At 41.2% G+C, this 20,725-nt stretch overlaps 1 protein-coding gene and 1 pseudogene across 7 annotated transcripts in view; one reads left to right on the top strand and one right to left on the bottom strand.

Moving 5' to 3' along the window:
* Stau2 (staufen double-stranded RNA binding protein 2) overlaps positions 1 to 20,725 on the top strand; it is a 249,960-nt gene that overhangs the window by 62,185 nt on the left and 167,050 nt on the right. The window lies entirely within an intron of this gene.
* LOC127205649 (phospholipid hydroperoxide glutathione peroxidase-like) lies at positions 15,220 to 15,761 on the bottom strand (annotated as a pseudogene).

The raw sequence follows: 20,725 nt of genomic DNA on the forward strand, positions 1-20,725 counted from the left end.
CTATGACCCTTTAGTACAGTTCTTCATCTTGTGGTAAAATTGCTACTTCAAAACTATAATTTTGCTACTGTTATGCTCTCTGTGTTTTTTGATAGTCTCAGGTGATGCCTGTGAAAGGGTCCATTGACCCCCAGATTGAAAATTGCTGGGCTGGATTCATTCCTTGTGTGATCAGGACCAGGATGCTGATGGATGCTGTTATCACTTCAATTTCTGTTGAACTCTCGTACATACAGTAAGATATAAATGGGGAGAAATATCAGAAGAAAGCAGTAAAGCTATTTATATCTGTAAATACCGATTCTGTGTGTAGAAAGTTCTAAGACATGAAAACCAAGAGCTATCTTACTAAACCAAGGGAATTTAGTAAGGTCAGAGGATACACAATCAGGATACAAAAAGCTCAGAGGTAGTTCCACATAGTAGTCATGAACAACAGGGCAGCCACAACCACATAAAAGGTTGTATTTACCTACGCATGGTGATGCACGCCTTTCATCCCAGCACTCGGGAGGCATGCAGATTGCTGAGAGTTCGAGGCCATCCTGGTCTACAAAGTGAGTCCAGGACAGCCAAGACTACACAGAGAAACCCTGTCTTGAAAACCAAAACCAAAACCAAACCAAAACAGAAAAGCCAAAGAAAACAAACAAAAGAAGTCAAGTTAACAAAATATGTGCACAGCCTGCGTGTTGAAAGCTAAAACATAATTGCTGCTGCTAAAAAAGGTTCTTCATGGTTAAGATGATCACGTCTCCAGAAGGTAACATGAAGTATGGTTTCCGTACAAGTCCAAGCTGTTCATTTATTAGCATTGCATTTTATAGATGTGCAGAAGGCTGCTTAGTAAACAAGGCAATTTTGAGAATAGTGGAGTTTGAGGGCTCATACTCTGACTTTCCTACTTGCCAAAACCTATTCTGAGGTGTAGGGATATAGTTTAGTTGATGGAGTGCTTGCCTCGTATCCAGTTGCAGCACAACATAAATCTGGTACATGCACTTGGGAAGTGGAGGGAATGCAGGAGGGTTAGAAGTTTAAGGTCATGCTCAGCTACATAGTGAGTTTGAGGCCAACCCAGGCATTAAGAGACCTTGTTTAGGTAAAGAAGAAAACCCCTACCTGATTAAATCAATGGACATGGAATATCAACAGAGATACAGATCAATAGTTAGGAAAGAACAGAAGTTGACATATCATGTCTCATGGTCCCAGATGTGGGTTGATTGGTATTTTGTGGCCTGCAAATTAGGAATAGTTTTTCCCCCATTTTTTGTTTTTGTGTTTGTTGTTTGTTTGTTTTGGTTTTTTGAGACAGGGTTTCTCTGTGTAGCCCTGGCTGTCCTAGACTCACTTTGTAGACCAGGCTGGCCTTGAACTCACATTGATTCCCTGCCTCTGCCTCCTGAGTGCTGGGATTAAAGGCATGTGCCAGCACACCTGGCAGTTTTGTTTTTGTTTTTTCATTTTTAAATAGCTGGAAAAATAAAATTAAAAGAAAGATACAGTACATGAAGCTATAATGTTGACTTCTTAGTGTGTGTTTCTTTTGTTGGAGTGCAGCAAAAGTCCCTTGTGGCTTTATACTCTGCAAAGCTTCAGATACTTAGAGTCTGGCCCTTTGAAAAAGCATATTAATCTCTGAAATATGGAGGTAAGAAATAGATCCCTCATACATGTTCATTTACTTCTTTCAAAACCAACTCCAGAGAAGGTGCCAGTGAGAAAGGCTCCTTGGCAGTTTGAATAAGAATAGTCCCCATAGGCTTATATATTTGAAGATTAGTCTCCAGGGAGTGAAACTGCTGGAGAAGGGCTAGAAGGATTGGGAGCTGTGGCCTTACTGGAGTAGGTTTAGCCTCTTTGGAGGAAGTGTTTCACTGTAGGTAGGCTTTGAAGTTTCAGAAGCCTATGACAGGCTGTCTAAGTCAGTCTCTCTCTCTCTCTCTCCCCCCCTCCCCCTCCCTCTCCCCCTCCCTCTCTCTCTCTCTGTCTCTCCCCCGAACCCCCTGCCCAGTGGGTCAGGATTTAGCTCTCAGCCACCTCTCTAATGCCATGCCTGGCTGTCTGCCACCATACTCCCCACCTAATGATAATGGATTAGCCACTTTGAAACTATAAGCAAGCCCCCAATTAAATTTTTTCCTGTATAAGAGTTGCCTTGGTCATGGTGTCTCTTTATAGCAATGGAACAGTAACCAAGACATCTCTTCTTTCTAGTGATTAGATGTTCAGGGAGATACTTAGATAGAGAAATAACAAAGACCCTTAATTTTTAACCTCACTGTATAGGAAAAAATTTTTAGCTGTTTTATAGAAAAGAAAGGTAGAGCTATAAAATTTCCAGGTAGAATTTCTTGCTGCTCTAGAGATAAGATATTTTTTTTAAGAACATAAAGAGTACATATTATAGTCTTTAGGAGAAAAGAGGATCATTTGCAATATGTGTATTTGAACAATAACTTGTATCTAGAATATATAAAGAAATGTCTACAACTCTGTGACCAGAAGCCAACAAAAGTGGACAAAATACTGGATTAGACTGCCTTGAAGGAAAAGGCAGGAATGACTTATAAGAACAAGGAAATGTGATAAAAATTATTAATGACCACAGGAATTTAAATGGCAGTTCCTGTTCATCAGATGTCATGTTCATAGCCACGGCCACTGGTCCAGGCATCCTTTGTCCTCTTCAGCTCTACAGCAGTGTTGGAAGAGGTAACGTTCACATCATTTGGCTTGCAGAGCTGAAAATGTTTGCTCTTTGGGTCTTCTCGGGAGTCTGTTGGCCCTTGGCTTCTCAGTTGGTAACAGGCTTGCTTGGTGTGCATGAGGACCTGAGTTCAGATCCCCATTACAGAAGTAGCAGGCAGGCTTGGTGGGCATGTATAGCCTAGTGCTGGCCAGGTAGAGAGACGAGTGTATTCTGGCTTGGAGCTCAATGAGAAGCCTATCTCAAATAATACAGTAGAGAAGGAAAGACATGCACTGTCAACCCAGATGGCCTGTATCTTCTTCAATATACACGCACACCTGCATACACATGTGTGCACACAACATATACTGTACATATTCAAACATAAAAGACTGATTTTCTAAAGTCTTCAATGCACGAACATTTAAGTTTGAGTGCTATTGCCATACATTTCCTTGAGAAGATGAGTTGGGAAAGCTGTTGCAGGATGCAGTGTGTGTTTTTTTGTGTTGATTTAAGGGTTCATAGACAAATATGGTTGGAAGTGTGGCATCATAAAGAATCTTGATATGGAGAGAGCAGTCAGAGCTAACCTTTTGAGCTGGGGCTCACACAATTGCGATCCCTTTTCCCTGGCCTTTAATGTTATTTTTCTATTGACAAAATAATGAAATTGTGCTCAGTACCATCTTCCTGGAATAGTACAGATGAAACTATTTACCTTGAACCATTAGAGGGCAGCATGACTTTGTCTTTGGACTCAGCTTATACAGTGTTTGCATGCTTTGAGTTATGGACTTAATATCTGTATCACTTAGGTAAATTGAATGTTTTTAGTTAAGATTAAACCTTTCATTTGAGATTTTTTTACCAAAAGCTATGCTCCTTTGGCTTTCTTTTGCCTCTTATCCCTAGACACCTAGGGCTTGGTAAAGTTGGGACAGTTGATCTCAGGCCGTACTGTATGTTGTTTCCTGGGATAAGGAGTTGGAAGATAAATTTAGAGGATATTGCAGAGCTTTCCCTTCTACAGATATCGGCAAGAGCACACAGCAGGAAGGCTTCCTTAGACAGCTTTACTTACTGAAGTTATTAGTTGCCAAACTTGGAACTCCATTAACTGAAGGTGAAGTGGGGAGATGATGTAGCAGTTAAAAGCACGTACTGTAATGCTCTTGTGTGTTCCGCGTCATGACGCTCACAAGTGTCAGTGCCTCCAGCTCCAGTGGGATCTGACATCTCTGCCCTCCCTGGGCAACTGCACTGTGTGCACACACCTACACCCACACACACACACTCACACACACACACACACACACACACACACAATTAAAGCATACGATAAATCTTTTTAAAACTTCATATGTTAAAACAAAACAGAAACCAAGTTCAACACTGTTCAGAGACTTCGGATATAACCATTTACATATGAGGAAATTTGAATGTAAGGTAATACAGTAATCTTAAAGGCGCGGGTTAAAAGCTCGTAGAATATTGTATATTGGGTTCTTATTGAATACCTAGTACTGTGTTGAGAGCAGAGATGAGGAAAGGTCTTTCTTTTCGCTCTCACTTGTATAGATAGTCTAATGTAATTATTTCAGTCTCTTGTCTCAGCTTCTTGAGTACCAAATCATTTCTCCTCTTGATTCCTTGTTTTCTCTCTACTTTGGGGATAGGCTCATATGAATTTTGGGTTAAATAATTATCTACAATTTTACCTACTAAAGGAGCTGCTATTGAAATATTCATTCATTCGTTCACTCATTCATCCATCCATTCATTCAGTGACAGGGTTTTTCTGTATAGCCCTAGCTGTCCTGGAACTTACTCTGTAGCCTAGGCTGTTCTCGAACTCAGAGATCCTCCTGCGTGCTGGACTAAAGGCGTGTGCCACCATGCCTGGCTCTGTTGTGAGTATGTAGATATATGCATCTCATATAATTCCCCTTTCAACTAAAATGCATTATAATAATTTCCATGTCACTGCTACACATTCCTTTAATAAATTTGTATGATACTCCACTGTGGTGATATACTGTAATTTGTTACTTTTATTATGGATTTTGTTGTTAGTCATTGTAGCACCAATATCAAACCTATAGGTTTCAAACACAAAAGAAGTTCATAGAACATAAAAACTAAGCTATTTAGGAATTGTTCGTGCTTGGTGGGGGACTTCCTAGTCCCCTCACTTTAGTCCGTGCATATTGTTGGAGACTACAGAGACCTTTTTATCTGTAACTGCTGTCTCTTAGTTACTTTTCTGTTTCCATGACAAAATACCATGGACAAGGCAACTTATAAGAAGAAAGCATTTCATTTGGTGGCTCATGGTTCCCGGGATTAGAGTTCATGACCATCAGGACAAGACACATGCCAACAGTGGGAGGGCATGGCTCTGGAGCAGTCGCTGAGAGCTTGCGTCTGATCCACAAGCAGGAGGCAGAGACACAGAGGGAGGCTAACTAGGGATTGCATGAGTTTTTAAAACCTCAAAGCCCACCCCAGTGTATGGGGCTGTCTCCAGGGTTTAGCTGCCTAGTACGAGAGAGTTTAAGTGGACTCTCAGATCTTCTAAATGTAAAGCTTTTGGTAGCAGGTAGACGTTACTACCATTTGCTGAGGTGGAAAATACAGAATCAGGTTTGGAATGCAATTAAAACTTTGAGCATAGACATATTTATAAGATATCCAGTCGGATTTGTCAAGTGTGTGTTTGATACAAGGGAGTATACCTCAAGGATGACACAGAGTAGAGAGCTAAGGGTGGGAATTGACTAGGTGTACAACACCCTACAAGGCTCTACTCTTCCAGATCTCATTCTCTATCTAAGTTACCAGTTCCCTATAGTGGATGCCACCACACTGATGATTGTTAGCACTGACGTGGCTTATCTGCCTGACTAGACTGGTATACCCTTACTCTTTCACTGCAGTTCTTGCGTCAAGGGTGGCAGCTGTGCTCTTCGGAGAGCCCCACACAACCTTTCCAAGGTCAGTTCACTCCAGCCACATTATGGCATTTTCCAAAATAAGTCAGTGACACTCCCATTTTAGTGGTATTTGTTTTCTTGTGTGACCTAATGTAACCAATTCAGTCTTGCTTTTCATGATAACATCTTCCAAATTGCATTCCACCATATCCTACCCTGACATTGCCCCTCCCCGATACTGGTTAGTATCTCATCTGCTTAACTCTGTCGCTAAAGTAGGTAAACACAGGAGCAGGAGTGGGAGAAGATTGGTGGATTCTCCAGGGCTGTGAACTTAGTCATTCTCTTTAGAGCACTGGCAGTAGGTAGGAGAAATACATGCTTTTATGTAGCAGGACACTGGGCCGGCCACGTTTACATAGAGAAGCAGTAAAAGTGTTAACAGTGGTTGTGGCTGGAGTAATTGGGAGGTTTTTCTAAGAGAATAGAAGCAAAATAAAAATAATTTACTGGTTCAGGTGTTATGGTAGGCCTCGAAGGGGAATAAAACCTGATTCTATCTCCCTGGAGGAGTGTTTATCTGAAAGTTTATTAGAATTTCCCTGTAATCCTGAAGAGGTGTTTATCTAACTTGTGTTAGAGATTAGAAGAAGTTTCAGAGTGTATCTTAAAGATTTTGAGCTTTTTTTGAATGTTAATAAGTATTGCACCAGAGAAAGTAATTGTGTAATTTTGGGCAGTATGAAAGTAAACCAGTGGGCTTGGATCTTGTTATGTTAACAGGCACAGATGATGGATGATACAGAGCAGACTTGAGGAAATGCTGGCTTCTGTGGTTTGCTAACCTGCTTGCAGGCGAAGGTCGGGATGGCTATTCTGCCTATCTAGAAGTTCTTGAGATTTATAGACTTTGGGTCTGGTTTATTTTGGTCTGTAGTATTTTTTATTTGCAAGGATTTTTAAAATAATAAATGTTGTTAAAATGTCAGGAAAAATAAGCTACAACCAATGAAAGGTAAGTTACAACTAAACACAGTTTCCTTGATTCTGTCCTTTGGCAGTCTTGATATTTTGGTACTACCATGCCGAAACTACAAAAATGCCAGGACTCCTGTGGCCACATTTTAATACTGAATCACACTGAAGTTAATGTAGTTCTGAGTTTGGCGTAAAAGTAACTAATAACTTCAGTAAGCAAAGTTGCATAGAGTGAGTTTAATTCTGTGTGAGATTTATGACATTGAAATGTATAGTGGAATAACAATTTTCTGTATTTCTGTTGCCTTCCATTTGGTAAATTTTAAAGATTTACTACCTTAGCCTCCATAGCTTTGGTTCAGCTGTTAGTTTGCAGATGACGGTGCTTTTGAGTTTATTACACAGGAAACAGTGGCATGGTGAAAAAGCAGAGTCACTTACACTCTGTGAGGGGTCTCCAGGAACCACATCTCTAAACTGGGTGTTGGCAAGCTGCTGCTTGCCAACAAACCATGCAGTGCCCATTTCTCTGTCATCTCATGCATAAATTTCCACATTTTAAAATTAAAAAGTAAACAGAATCATATTTTTGATGTGTGGAAATTATATGAAAGTTAGGTTGCAGTTCCTGATTCATCAGATGTCATGGTCATGGCCATGCCCACTGGTATAGGCATTGCCTCTGTCCTCCGCTCTATTGTCCAAGTCTTTTGGCTTGCAGATCTCTGGGTCTTCTCAGGAAGTTTGATGACCCTGGATTATCTTAGTGAGTGGTCTAATTTAGTGTTTTCTCATGTGTTTATGAAAGGTAGGGAGCTGTTTTATGTAGAACCAAACTTCAGTGTCTTCTAATAATTTTCATTTTGCATTTACCCGTGATAAACCAGTATTTTGTTATTTTCTGGTAGATAAGTGTTTGTTTTTAATTTTCTTCCCTTTTTTCTCTAGACTCGTAAACAGTATGGGATGCTGTATATTATGTTAAGAAACACTTGGGTTTGTAAAAAATTTCTATGAGGAAAAACCAGAAAATTGAATAATTTTGTATGGTCTTCATATACTTGATTTATAGGGAAATTATTTGATATTTATTTAAATATAATTAAAATACATTTTAACCATACTTTAAAATATAGTTAAAATACATTGTATCATTTTCTTATGGAATTGGTTATACAACAAGCATTTTTCTGTTTTTCAGAAATAGTCTCTTTCTAAACATGGAACCCCTACTCAGATCTAGCCAACAAACAGGACTTTCTCCACAGTTGAGTGGAGACTGGGGACTGATTCTGACCCCATATTTGACCATTTCCCCTTGGTGGGGAGGCCTGGTGGCACTCATAGAAAGGATAAGCAGGATAACAAGATGAGACTTGAGAGGGGGAGGAGGTCCCCCTCAGTCACAGACCTAGGGGAGGGGAATAGGGTGAAAGCGGGAGGGAAGGAGGGAGGAACGGGAGGATAAAAGGGATGGGTTAACAATTGAGATGTAATCTGAATAAATTAAAAAAAAAAAAAAAGAAATGGTCTCTTTCAATTTGGTCAGCAAGGTGAACTTTTTAAAAATTAGATTTATTTATTTGTAAAAGTGTGGATGCACATAGCACACATGAAGAGGTCAGAGGACACATCATGGGGGTTGGCTCTTCCTACCGTACAGTACTTGGCTGGGTTCAGGTCACTGGGCTTGGTGTTAAGTGCCTCAACCCTCTGAACCATCTTTCTGGCTCCCTGGAGCTTTTCTAAATATAAGTAAACTGGAGTGAGATACTGGCACTCCAAGAACACCTTAGAAAATACGAAGTCTACAATTTTATTGTACAATTCTATCCAAATGTCAGTGAAGTGAGGTTGCTCCGGTGGACTGTGCCTTTAGAAGAATATTTCAGATGACCCAAGGAGTATGAGTTTAGTTGGTCCAGTTAATTAGAAAGTGTACTTTAAAATCCCAGATGCTTCTTTAAGAAATAAGTGCTCTTATGTATTTATTTGCTTGTTTATTTCCTGGGCATTTGTGTGAGTATGCATATGCAACAGAGAGGACAGATTATAGGACAGCTGGTTCTCTTCTCTCCACTACATGGGTCCTGGGGATTGCATTCAGGTCTCAGGTTATAGGTCGAGTGCCTTTACCTGATGAGCCATCTCTCCAGCCTGCAAGTGCTTCTTGACATGCTCCAAGCAGTACAGCCATTCCACAGCCCAGAAGCTCAAAATAGGAAGTGCTCCAAAGTTAGAAACCTCTGAAAGACCTCTTAAGATTCATGTAAGCGGCAGTTCATTTGTCCACAGCATACCAACAAAGTTGCGTTTCTTCTCCTTGGACAATAGCCCACATTTCAGTGTCTCAGATGCTGAGTTGCTCTGCGTCCACTCCATGCATGTGTAGTTCCTGATCAGCTAGAGACTGGACAGAGCTTTGTATGTAGAATGTGAGGCTCTCTGTCTAGGTCTCTTCTAGGATTCCTCCATGTTTTATCAGTTTCTGATATGTTAACTCTGTCACTCTTTAGGGACTTGAAGCAAGTTTGTTTGTTTGTATTCTATTTAAAGTTTACAGTGTCCTGTAGGAGAATTTTTCCAGTGAGAGCCTAACTTTGTCAGACCAGAAAGAATTTTTGCTTAATTTACATAAGAACTGTTTAGTAGCCCACTGTGTGATTACTCCATAATTTACTTAACCCAACTTGTATTTTGAACATTCATTTGTTTCATGTTTGTTGTAACAATGCTAGTGTGTGCACGCATACACTTGGAAGAAGTATACATGCACACTGGAAGCCTGAGGAGACCATTGTGTGCTGTCGTCAGGTGTCTTCCACCTTTCCTTTTTGAGACAGTCCCTGACTGGCCTACAGCTTGCCAAGTAAGATAGGTTGGTTGGCCAGGAAACCCCAGAGATGTGTCTGTCTCTGATTTTCCTACCCTGGGAGTATAAATTTGTGCTGCCACGCTTGGTGCTTTTTGGTTTTTTATTTTTTATTTTTTGACAGGGTTTTCCTGTATGTATGCTCTTGGCTATCCTGGCACTCAGTATGTAGTCTAGGCTGACTTTGATCTTAGAGATCCACCTGCCCGTGCCTCACAAGTGCTGGGATTAAAGGTGTGCTCCACCATTGCCTAATGACATTTTTTAAGAATGTGGGTTTTGGAGCTCTAGTTCAGATCTTTTTGCTATCTGACACCCCCCCCCCCCATAAATCTTTCTCATTGTTTAGGTTTGTAACCTTCTGAATTTAACCAGGTCAGTCTCTGTGACCTTCAGTTTGGAGCTGTTTGTTGGGGACTGGTGGGCTCAACAGTTAGTACTTCACCTAACACAGTGGTTCCCTGTCTCCCAGAATCCATCAGTTGTAGTAGTTCACCATTGAACGCTAGGCCCCCATGACCCCCGCTTCCATGTCAGATGCCTCCTGACTACAAGCGCTGTTTAAAGCATGTTTCAGAGATCACACTGAGAGCTTGGGAGGTGCACGTTGATTCCATCCTCCTCTACAAGGTCCCACGTGTTTCTCTCACTTGGAGTTGACCATTTTCTAAGACCTGACGTGTGTTGTTCTAGCTGAGAACATGGCTGGCTGTGAGTCTGCTTTCCATTCTTGCCATCTTACACCACTTCTCTCAAGAGGAGGACGGTAGTGTAATGTGATTAGTCAGGGCTGTGGAGCTAGTGTGCCTTCATTTAGAAGCTAGCTCCAGATTATGCTGGGATACTCGGAGTCTGTTGTAGTTACCATGACTGAAAATGGAAGCGGTATCAGCATTTACCGCTGAAGGCTTTTAGAAATATTAAGTGAGTTACTGAAGGGCCAGTGCTGCCATCTAGTAAGCCACTTAGTAAGTGTTACTGTTACTCCCCCATTTAGCACATTTATTGGACTTCCTCTAAGTGCTAGACACCATACCAGACGCCAGACACCGGGGCTGCAGTGAATGAGGCTCCCACTTCCCTTGTGCAAGCAGAAACCACCCTCCTTGAACCTTTCCTAGAGCATCTCCCTTGGAATGGCATGTGAGTCATTTACTCTAAACTTTGTACTTGGTTGCAGAGTTGCATGGTGTCCTACAAGTATTGTCAGGCATCTGCAGGAGTGCTGGCCTCCTCAAATTGAGAAATAAAAGGCTATGCTGATTTGATACATTTTGATAAAATGAGAGCAGTGACAGATAATATTAGGGCTACAGCCCTTCATCCATTTGACATTCTCATGGGTTCATGAGCTCTGAAGTGTTTGGTTTCTGGCTGGAATTCCTTGCACATAACTGGGGCGATTGTGCTTCCTGAGAGCTCACTGTGGCCGAGCTGCTGTCAGTCCTGATCACTGTCCCGGAAGCTGTTCTCAGAGGCCTGCCTGGCTCTCACGTTGTGAGGGTAGCTTTCTCCAATGATGGCACAAGAAGGTCCATCTGCTGTAAATAAGATTATGTACAAATCTTCCTTTTGTTCTCTTGAGTGATGTTTTTAAAAAGGAGAATGACAAAAACAATAAGTAAAACTTGTTTAAGGCACCCTGCACTCCCACATACCTCTCAGGTTCCCAGAACTCTGTATTGCTTTCTCTAACAGTTAAGGGGTTAAGGAACCTTATACTCCCTGGATCGGAGTGACTTACTAGTTTTTTGCTTAGCACCCTGGTTTTTTTTTGCTTTGTTTTTAAGAATATGTGGTAGACTTTCTCCAAATCAATTCAAACATCTTGTTAGTATTGGACTTATTAGTTGTTTTTTTTTTTTTTTTTTTTTTTTTTTTGGTTTTTCGAGACAGGGTCTCTCTGTGTAGCCTTGGCCATCCTGGACTCACTTTGTAGACCAGGCTGGCCTCGAACTCACAGCGATCCGCCTACCTCTGCCTCCCAAGTGCTGGGATTAAAGGCGTGCGCCACCACGCCCGGCTTATATTATTAGTTGTTTATACAGTCCACTTTAAAGCAAAATAAATTATTTTGTCTTCTAATCCTGCCTAAGTCCAAATCAACACATCACATTGGTTTCTGATCTTCTGGTTTCTAAAGCAGTCTGGCATCCATCTTCCCAGTGTGCCTGCTGCTTTGTCCCCTTTTCTGGGATGCTTTGTCTCTTCTTTTGCTGCAGTGAAAACGAGCCGCTTCAGCATTTAGCTTTCCCCGTTACTTCAGGTGAGATTTAGGTTCTTAGGCAGGAATGCTAGTGCTGTATACTTAATCATTTTAGGTATTATTCTCATCATGGCTTGCTGTTTTTTCTCAGTTTGAGTTTCTTGGGAACTTACTGCCCATTAATTTCCCAGGCTTTTCTTGGCTTCAGTTACCAAAAACCTTGACGTATTTACCTGTTTGTTTTCTTACAATTTATTGACATTGTCATATTCTCTGTTCAAGATGCATCTTTTCAAAGATAAGTGAGTTGATAGACTGCTACACTGTGATGGAAAGATCACCAACAGTCTATACAAAACACAACTCCAAACCTGTAAATAAATGCACTTTATGACATAGAAAAGAGAATTTAAAACTTTTTAGTTGCATTCATTAAACATGTACGGAGATGTATTTGGTGGTGTCTGCTTTTTGAAATGGCACTGTCCTAGGCTGTGCATCTTCTACTCACCACCTGCTATTTTAAAGCCTACTGACATTGTTGGCCAACCCTTGTTTCCTGCAGCAGCCTGAAGTTGTTTTCCAACCATGCTGCCCATTGCCTGCTCCTCAGCATCTAGCCCTTCACTGACTGCACTCCAACCACACTGCAATTGTCTGCTCCTCAGGTCCTGTGTGTGCTGTGGAAGGCTGCAGTTCTTGCCCGCAGGATTGCACTCTTTTCCTGGCTTTCTTCTAAGCAGATGGTGTGGTGTTAGTGCCATGGTCCCGTAGTGCTTCTTGGAGCTGGTGGGTAATCACAAAGAGCACAGGAGGGGCTGACACATCATGGAAACATGTGCTGTATCTAAGAAGGCTAGTGAGCTGCCCAGAAGGAAGGAGTGTTCTGGGACCATGTATCACCTACTACTGAAGGGCTGCATGAACTCTCCAACCTCTCACGTGCTTTTTCTTTGCACACTGCTCATTCCTGGAATATCTATCAGGAATATTAACATGTTTCAAGAGGCTTGTTCAGAGTATCTTAAGAAGCTCTTTCATGTGTAGATAAGAATGTGACACACCCAGTTTTATCCCTATTGTGAGTAAGACTAAGCAGTGGTTGTCAAAGGTGTAAGCCATTATTAGCCTTTCAAACCACTAAGTGTCCTTCAACCTCTTTTGTGTGGGACTTCTCCTGTCAGGCTGGATTGCAAGATGTATCTTTCCTAGTGGTGTCTCTCTTACTTGGTGCTGTGCTTTGCTTTGGGGCATGTGACAGAAATAAAGAGGACTTGGTGTTTTTAGCTCAGTGTTTGTCTTGATATAAAAAGACCCACTTCACATCGACTTGGTAGAAAAGCATACCTTCATTGTCTGCATACAGAAAAGGGAGAGTACTGATGATTGTAGTCCCTGTGGTACTCTGCAGAGAATTTGTGTACAAAAGATGCCAATTTATGATGCTTGAAAATCATACATGCAGAACGTTAGCTTGGGGTACTAGCTAAACATAGGACTGTATGGGTGTTGGCAGGTCCCAGTGCTTCATCACTGACAGCAGAGGTTTCTTTTTACATTTTTGTACACAAGACCCAGTTAGCTGTGCATATCTTCTTTGCATTGGTTTGAAAACAGATCCTTGAATCAGAAAGTGCTTTGACTGTAAAGGAGATGCATGAATCCAGGGACTAGCATGTGTAGCAGTGAGAGCCCTGAGTTGTGTTATTACCAACAGCAAAAAAAAGTGGAAGGTCTAAGGGTAATTACTGTCGTCGATCTGACAGTACTTGTGTAGCTGAAATCTGACAGCCAAACTCTGTGATGCAATTCCAGTTAAACAAACAAACAAACAAACAAACAAAAAACGTAAAGAGCTAGAGCTTCACATGGAGAGCAGCATGGCTTGAGCTCACAAATGCCCCCCTCCTCAGCCTCTCCAGGGCTGGGATTATAGGCATGCACCACCGCGCCTGACTCTGCAAGCCACTTTAAAAGCCCTACGCTTGCTCTTTAAAGTGCTTGTGAGAATATGAAACAAAATAATTATCCATTAGGCTAATTTTATTGCAAGTGAGAAGATAAAATGTTTTATAGAGTAATTGATTAAATATACCTGTTCCTGGGCATATGCATTTTAATTATAATTTTTATGATGTGTTAGAGCCAACGTTTTCTTACAGAAATATAACTTAAGATTAAATATTGGGCAACAGTGGGAAAATGGAATTTGGTATGAAAATATTTGCTTCATGTTAACTTTTTTTATGAATGCAGCTAATGCATAAAGTGAACTCAAGCTGTAAAAACAATTAGATGGGAAATTGCCAAGTAAACTTTTTACATTCCAGTGAATATCTACTAGCCTACAAGTTATTGTTATCATTAAACCATATGCAGATGTGCAACAGATTCACATAGATATCAGTGAAAGAAAAAAATAGAACACGTGTGCAGTAAGCCTAATTACTGTTCGCATCTCCTCACAGCTCATTGATCTTGCTGTAATGCCACTGATGTAATGTCTCTGTTTCTTTTGGGGAGTATTTGCCATGGGCAAACATCCAAAGTTGATAGTTAATTTTGATCAGCAAAAACATTGGAGGAGATGTCTGGGTTGGACATTGTAACAAAGCAGTTTGTAGAGCTCATGGAAGCTTTAGGGGAGGTGTTTTGCTTTCCTACTGTGCATCTGAATCTTGTATTCTAGCCATCACTGAGGCTATATTTTTGTATTCTCCTGCTTTATACATTTTTTAAACCCCAAAACAAATATTTATGGGCTTAACATTGTGGGAAAACAGAAGTATTTTAACTGTTTTCTAGAAATAGTGTCATTAATCATTTGTTAGTGGAGAGGACCTGAGAGATTGTCTACACTTGTTGTGCACAAAGGGCATCATCAGAGAAGCCTTAACTATAGGGAGAGGTGAATTATAGGAGAACTCATGGCACGCATGAGCCACAGCTTAATATATTTCTTTCTCATATGAACCTTAGATTTTGAGCAGGTCATATTTAGTGAATATAATGGTGAAAAGTTAAGATTGTATTTCTCTGAAATACTTTACAAAGGATTTTAAAGTACACAGTATGTGTTTATACATTTATTTACTTGTTGGAGAAGTTGTCCCTAAATAAATGTGTATCTGTGCTATGCTATTACATGGAAAATGAAATAATTTCTACCTAGATTGCTACTTGCATAAAGCTGTAAAGGTTGATGCAGGTGGAATCATTCATATTCCTGGTTAGCCTTAACATAAGGCTTCTTTCCCCAGGTCATCTATATAATACGTGGATCCAGCTTATCTCACTCTAAATGTTTTCTCTACCGGTATTTATTTCCAGGTTGTTTTTCCCCTTCACATTTCTACATTTTATTCCCATAAGGCAGGGAAGGTGAAGGTCGGGCTCCAGGGGGCCACAGGCCTCTGGGCCTTACTCTGGATGCCAGGTTCTCAGGACTGACCCACCAGCAGGCTGATTTGCAGGCAAACCATCATGAGTATCACAGGGCAAGGAGGCTTGGTGGGGGCACACACTTGTAGGGCTAGAGATAATAGTACAGCAGGTTCTTCTGTATTACCTGGGGCTCCTCCGTGGGACATGGCGCTTCACCAAGCAGCCACGCAGCCATTCTTAGCAATGAGAAACTTGGTAAAGTTCCATTTGATGCCATTTCCCAGCATGCCCCTGCTCTTGGGCTGGACTTTAATCCATTTCCGCAGTGGGTGTGCATCATCCGCATTTGCACAGATCTTGCTGTACAAGTCAAACTTGACATTGCAGCCAGCTGCAAACTCTTTGGTTTCTTGATAACTCCTGGCTCCTGCCTCCCGAACTGGTTGCAAAGGAAGGCCAGGATTCGTAAACCACACTCCGCATTTAGGGAATACAGATCGACTGTCTGAGTGTAGTTTACATCGGTTTTGCTTCATTGCAAGGCTACATTGGTGACGATGCTCATGAAACTTTTGTACTTTTCCAGACAAATCATATCCTTCGGCTGAGAATTCATTCATGGAGCGCGCATAGCACCAATCATTATGGGATGCACACATGGTGCCTGCCAGGCACTGCCAGAGCCCCGCACAGAAGTCTGAAAACCATTTTTCAATTACATTACTTAAAATGTGGAGTAGTTTATTATTATTATTATTATTATATTCAAACTAAGAGCTTAAGCAGATTAAACAAATGGCTCCGAAGGGACACAGATGCTGACTCAGGGTATTTCCTAGACACATTGATAATTCCCTGAAAGGGGCCTTGTCACAGACATTTAGAAAACACTGTAGTATATTTTCTCTTGAGCACATTATAGTTTGGACAACAGAAGGTATATGGGAAGACACATTCACTAGTCTTACGCTTATGTTAGAAATGATACCGTGAAAGTCACTTGCGTACCCAATACAAGAACTTAGGAAAGGAGTAACAAATGAGAAAGGAAAACGAATGCAGAAATATAAAATGGCTATGTAAAAACAGATAGAAAAGATATTGAAGTACATTTTATTTTCAGTAAGACCTATTAGAATGTGTAAATATTTAATATAGTAAAGTGAGAAAATACGGATTTTAAGCAGAAAAAAAATGTGAGTTGTTATTGCGATGTGGACACTGCAGCCGTGAAGAAGTCGAGAGTGCTGATCAGGACCTGGACCTGTGCATGGCGCCAGGTCAACAGGGGGATTTAACAGGAAATGGACCTTCTGGACCTGTGCGTGGCGCCAGGTCAACAGGGGAATTTAACAGGAAATGGACCTCCTGGACCTGTGCGTGACGCCCAGGTCAACAGGGGGATTTAACAGGAAATGGACCTCCTGGACCTGTGCATGGCGCCAGGTCAACAGGGGGATTTAACAGGAAATGGACCTCCTGGACCTGTGCGTGGCGCCAGGTCAACAGGGGGATTTTAACAGGAAATGGACCTCCTGGACCTGTGCGTGGCGCCAGGTCAACCGGGGGATTTAACAGGAAATGGACCTCCTAGACCTGTGCATGGCGCCATGTCAACAGGGGGATTTAACAGGAAATGGACCTCCTGGACCTGTGCATGGCGCCCAGGTCAACAGGGGGATTTTAACAGGAAATGGACCTCCTGGACCTGTGCGTGGCGCCAGGTCAACAGGGTGACTTTAACAGGAAATGGGCCTTGGCTAGACCTACTTTGGAAGAGGATATGATTTGGATTGCCGTCAAATTTGCAGACTAACCAGTTAGACAAGTAGCCATTTTTTCTTTTTCTTTTTAATTATTTATTTATTTTTAATTAATTTATTTAGATTACAACTCAACTGTTAATTCTGTGACATATATCCTCTCGTTCCTCCCTCCCTCCCACCCTATTCCCCTCCTCTAGGTCCATAACCGATTGGGACCTCCTCCCCCACTTTATAGTCACAGGCTATCAAGTCTCATCTTGGTAGCCTGCCTATTCATTCTTTGAGTGCCACCAGGGCTTCCCACCAAGGGGAGGTTGTCAAATATGGGACACTAGAGTTCATGCCAGAGTTAGTCCCTGTTTTCCACATAACTGTGGAGAATGTCCTGGCTAGATCAGAGTCGAGGTTTGATATTTACTACTTGTATTGTCCTTTGTTAGTGCAATAGTTTGAGCAGACACCCCTGGGCCCTCATCCACCCATTACGATGTTCTTTTTGTAGGTTTCTAAGATCCTCTGGATCCTTCTATTTCCCCATCTCCTATATTTCTCTTACCTAGAGACCCAGTAGGATGTCCTCACATCTATCCCAATCTCCTGGTAAGTGAAGTCATAGGGTTTCCTCAAGACCCAGCTATTCTACTCCTTAGAGTATACCCAGAAAATTCTCCACCACACAACAGGGACATATGCTCAACCATGTTCATAGCAGCCTTATTCATAATAGACAGAACCTGGAAACAGCCTAAATGTCCCTCAGTTGAAGAATGGATAATGAAATTTTGGTACATTTACACTATGGAGTACTACTCAGCTATAAAAAACAGGGATATTTAGAAATTTGTGGACAAATGGATGGAATTAGAAACAATCATACTGAGTGAGTTAATCCAGAAGCAGAAAGACTCACATGCTATATACTCACTTACAATTGGGCACTAGCCCAACAGGCATGCCCCATGAAAGTCTTCATTTTTGTTTTTTCTTAAAATCACTCACAACGCTGTAGGAAAGCAGTCGGCCCAAATGGTTCCCTGAGTAATGTTACTGAATCTTTGTATTTAAGACACTGAAAATAACCTTGGCAGCTGATTCTGCAGTGCTAGTTTAAGACACAAAAGGAAAGATATGACTTTAGATGATTACTACTTACAGAATATTAGTGGAAATCCTATTTATAATATTGGTAAACAACTACAAATACCTTTATCTCTTCTAAGACTGCAAAGTTGCTTTGCTATTAGAAAGTCAGCAACAAAGCTTACCAAATTGAAAGGTGAAAATAAAGTCAATGCTGCCTACACAGACAATGACATTTCTTTTAAATTCTATTCTTGGCTCTAGAATAACACTCTAGAAATAATTGGATAGTTTCTTGCTATTTTAAAATATATGCCCAATAGATGTATATTTGTGCAAACTCTCCTGCTTTCTCCCTCTTCCCTGCATCCTTCCCCTTTCATCTAGCCAGTGTTGTACTTACTGCAAACACAACAGCTGTGTTCCACTTAGGAAGAAACAAGTCAAGAATGTCCTCTGTACATTGCTGTTAGTGTTCTTTTGGAGGTAGAGGCCAGTACAACTAAACTGTACAAATGGGACAAGTTATAATTTATAAGCTCAAATTTCAGAAAGATGAACCAAGAGAGATGAAGAAGAAACAGGGAGGTGGAAGAGGGGTACTTCTCAGTCAAGTTTCAACTTAGAGTGCTACTTGCATTCCCTTTGGTAAATGCTGTCTTACATGTCACATTAGCTCAGAGAGCTAATCTGAATCTGCCAGATCTCCTAAGTCTACGTAGATTTGAGTGGTCTTGCTGTTCACATGTAGCATGATTTCAAAGTTTACAGCTCATGCTTGTGCAGTTAACTCAGGCTGAATGTGGGCTCCCAGTGACACTGGCTGGGTTTAGGTGCCAACACCCATTTGGAGCTGTGGGGTGGATGAACTAAATGTTAGTGTCTCCTTTTGCCACAATTCTGATAATCACATGGTAGTGATGGTTTATGTAGATACAGTTTAGGGAAGGAGCAAGAACATAGGTTCATGCAGGTATGAGTGTTCGTAGGTGGGGGCGGTGTGTTCTCAACGGCTGGCCTCTGAGAGCACGTCCTCTGCCCTCCACATCGCTGAGCGTGGTGGCATTTCAGTGACGGGGGTTGAATGCTGACGTCTCTCTATCATCCTAAATTAATGCCCTTCCACTAACTTTCCAGATTTAATTTGAACACAGGTTTTTCTTTGTTGAGTTGATTTTGCTGAGTATTTTCTTCTGTTTATCTTCAGTGCAGCAAAGAGCTTGAAACTGATAGCCGCCATGCTGCTTTAACTTTGCTTTGAAGCACCCTACCCCAGAATTCCTGTGCGTGTTCTTTCTGTGTTTCCTCCTAGGCATCTAAGACATAATTAGGGGAGTTACAGAAACAACAGGAACAGTGTCCTTACACCTCTTCTAAAACTTCAGCCTGCTCGAGAATCTTTTCAAATCAGTGTTAATATTTGAAATTCCTTAAGAATTAAAACTCAGACCCCATAAAAGATATATTTAAAATTTTTATAGATGTGAAGAAAGAACTATCTAGACATTTTATATATGTACAAGTTTGAAAATGTGCCAAAACCACTCTATAGCTTTATGATAAAACTTGTTATTTTTCTGTTGCAAAGGAAGGAATTTGGGTTAGTGCTGCCAAAAGTGTACAATGAGTAAAAATAATCAAGTGTCATTTGAATTCCAAGTTTTGGCTTTTAGAATTTTTAAATCATAGATTCTGCAAATATTTTACAGATAAGTAAACTGAGATAGAAAGGTTAAGTGACATTCTGTTTTCAGTCTGAATTAGAAATAAACAAAGCCCAAGCCTCTCCCCATTAGATCAGAAGATAACATTTTCATGTGCTTTGGACATAAACCTGCAGGAGGAGATATGAATGTCTAAGCTGTACTGAAATTTATGAGTAACACCATCAAATGAAATGAGGTAATTATTTTTCAATTTTTAAAAGTCCTAATGTTGTTTGGAATGTGTCTTTCTCACCTTGTAAAAGTGATCTTTGGGAAAGTGAGCTGCTGGAAAGCGAAGCAGTGGCTGGATGGTAGGGAGGACAGATGGCCTCTGTTGTTCCGAAAGATAACATGAAGGAGCTGAGAAGGATGGATCTGCATGAAGTCACTTTAGCAGGACAGCAAGACTGTGTAGTTTAGAAGATTGTCATAGTAACACATGTGAAGCTAGGTTTCCTTTGCTTAAAAACTGTATTAGGCATGGTAAGTAGGTATTAACTCAAAGGCGTCGTGTATCTTTTCTTGATTGTCATATTGGTCATGTATGTCTTGAAAATAGGGCATATCTGAAAGCTTCTTGTGTATCTAAGGCAAAGGAAGTTTTCTTATTTACGGTGTTTTCTGTTTGTTCTTTCCACCCCCCACCCCACGTGTACACACTATGTAGGGAGCAGTGAAGCTTGGGAAAGAAGCCCTGAGTGGGTTTTGTGCAGCGCTGGACGTTCAGCAGTGCAGCTCTGACTGCCATCACTGTGACTCTCCTTGTTGTACCACTCAGTTTCTTTTGAACTCCCCTGCTGTGGAGGCTCAGGAAGTTACGGTGCAGTGTTACTAGTCTCAGCATTAACCCTCTGGCCACTAAGGATATGGCTGAATAAGCACAAATGGCCAGAGCTAGAAGATAATAAGGCAGAGTTTTAGACGCTCTATTTCTTTGTTTGTTTAGTATGTGTGGTGTGTGTGCATGTGTGCTCACAGGAGCTTATGCCTCAACATACATGAAGCCAAAGGTTTTTCTCCTTTCAGTATTCAGATCCTGAGAAATGACCCAAGTCTTAAGGCTTGGTGGCAAGCACCTTTACCTGATGGGCCATCTTGCTGG

This window comes from Acomys russatus, chromosome 2 (genome assembly GCF_903995435.1).
Source record: "Acomys russatus chromosome 2, mAcoRus1.1, whole genome shotgun sequence".
NCBI lineage: Eukaryota > Metazoa > Chordata > Mammalia > Rodentia > Muridae > Acomys > Acomys russatus.